We start from the raw sequence: 2,761 nt of genomic DNA on the forward strand, positions 1-2,761 counted from the left end.
TCTTCAATTTTGTTCCATTGGTCTATGGGTCTATTTTTGTGCCAGTACCATATTGTTTTTATGACTATAGCTCTGTAGTAGAGCTTAAAATCTGGTATAGTAATCCCCCCAGCATTGCTCTTAGTTCTCAGGGTTGTTTTGGCTATCCGGGGTCTCTTGTGCTTCAATATGAATCTGAGGATAGATTTTTCCAATTTTGTGAAAAATGTCATGGGGATTTTGATTGGCATTGCATTGAATCTATATATGACTTTTGGTAGGATGGTCATTTTCACAATATTAACTCTTCCAATCCATGAGCATGGGAAGTCCTTCCATCTTCTGATGTCTTCCTCAATTTCTTTCTTTAAAGATTTAAAATTTTCTTATAGAGCTCTTTAATGCTTTTGGTCAGGTTTGTTCTGAGATATTTTATTTTTTTTGCAGCTATTGTGAAGGGGAGTGTTTCCATGTGCTCTTTCTCTGATTGCTTGTTATTGGTATATAGAAAGGCTATAGACTTTTGTAGGTTATTTTTGTGACCTACCACTTTACTAAATGTGTTAATAATTTCTAGGCATTTTGGGGTGGAATTTTTGGTGTCCCTTAGATATATAATCCTATCATCTGCAAAAAGGGATAATTTGATTTCTAGTTTTCCAATTATTACTCATTTAATTTCCTCCTCTTGTCTTATTGCTCTTTCAAGAGTTTCAAGTACTATTTTAAAGAGAAGTGGGTATAGTGGACACCCTTGTCTGCTTCCTGATTTGAATGGGAATGCTTCCAGTTTTTCTCCATTTAGAATGATGTTGGCTGTGGGTTTGTTACATATGTCTTTAATTATGTTGAGGTATGTTCCCTCCAGTCCAATTCCCTCTAGGACATTGAACATACATGCATGTTGAATTTTGTCAAAGGCCTTCTCTACATCTACTGAGATGACCATATTGTTCTTGTCTTTGAGTTTATTCATATGATTTATGACGTTTACTGACTTATGAATATTGAACCATCCATGCATCTCTGGGATAAAGCCAACTTGATCATGGTGGATGATCCTTTTGATTTGTGTCTGTATGCAGTATGCAGTTATCTTGTTGAGAATTTTTGCATCTATGTTCGTTGAGGATATGGGTCTATAGTTTTCTTTTTTGGTTGTACACTTACCTGGCTTGGTATTAGATTGATGCTGGCTTTATACAAGGAATTGGGAAGTTCTCCCTCCATTTCTATTTTTATTAATGAATTAAGTTGTTTTGGATGCAGATATTTTTTAAATGTCTGATAGGACTCTTCTGTAAATACATCTGGTCCTGAGCTTTTTTTTAGTCGGGAGGTTCTGTATTACTGTTTCAATTTAATTTTGTGTTATGGGTCTGTTTAAGCTGTTAATCTCTTCTTGGTTAGTTTTGGTGGTTCCCATGCCTTTAGATATCTGTCCATTTCTTTTAGGTTTTCAAATTTAGTAGCATATAGGTTTTTAAAGTATTCCCTTATAATGTTCTGTATCTTTCTGGTGTCTGTTGTGATGTTTCCCCTTTCATCTCTGATTTTGATTTGGAGGTGCTCTTTCTTTCTTTTGGTTAACTGGCCTAGCGTTCATTCAATCTTGTTTATCTTTTCAAAGAACCAGCTCTTGGATTTGTTGATTCTTTGTATTGTTTCTTTGTTTCAATTTCATTAATTTCTTCCCTGATTTTTGTTATTTCTTCTTGTCTGCTGGGTTTCGGTTTCCTTTGGTTTTGCTTTTCAAGTGTGTTGAGTTGCAATGTTGTCCTTTATTTATGTTCTTTGTGATTTTTTTTGTTGTAGGCACTTAAAGCTATAAACTTCCCTGTAAGGACTGCTTTCTGTGTGTCCCAGAGGTTTTGTTGTGTTTTATTGTCCTTTTCATTTAATTCCAGGAATACTTTCATTTCTTTCTGAATTTCTCTTTTGATGCATCATCATTCAGGAGTGTGTTGTTTATTTTCCATTTGTGCATGTGTTGATTAGGGCTGTCTTTGGGTGTTGATTGTAAGCTTTCTTGCATTGTGGTCTAATAGAATGCATGGAATTATTTCAGTCTTTTTGAGTTTGTTGAGGTTTGTTTTGTACCCCAGTATTGGTTGATTTTGGAGAAGGTTCCATGGGGTGCTGAGTAGAAAGTATGTCCTTTGGTGCTTGGGTGGAATACTTGGTAGATGTCTGTTAAGTCCATTTGATGTATGGTATTGTTTAATTCAGATGTCTCTCTGTTAACTCTCTGTCCTGTTGACCTGTCTAATGGAGACAGTGGGGTATTGAAGTACCCTATTATTAATGATTGGGGGTGAATCTTGGTCTTAAATTCCTGTATTATTGTTTTTTATGAAGTTTGGTGCACCAAAGTTTGGTGAATATATGTTCATGATTGTAATATCTTCTTGAATCATTGTTCCTTTGATCAAAATGAAGTGGCCCTTGGCCCTCCTTCTGATTAGTTTTAGTTTAAAGTCTATTTTTTCAGATATTTGAATTGCTATGCCTGCCGTTTTCTTAGTGCCATTTGCTTGGTATATTTTTTTTCATCCTCTGTCCTTGAAAGTGAGATGAGTTTCTCGCAGACAACAAAAAGATGGTTTTTTTTCTTAATCCATTCACTTAGTCTATGTCTTTTGACTGGGGAGTTCAGTTCATTAATATTCAAAGTTATTAATGAAAGATGAATGTTAAATCCTGTCATTTCTATTTCACTTTCCATTCTTGATATAGCTGTACTTTTCCACAGTTATACCTTCATTGAATTCCTTTCCACAAT

Source organism: Nannospalax galili, unplaced genomic scaffold (genome assembly GCF_000622305.1).
Source record: "Nannospalax galili isolate Female #2095 unplaced genomic scaffold, S.galili_v1.0 scaffold105, whole genome shotgun sequence".
In the NCBI taxonomy this organism is placed as follows: domain Eukaryota; kingdom Metazoa; phylum Chordata; class Mammalia; order Rodentia; family Spalacidae; genus Nannospalax; species Nannospalax galili.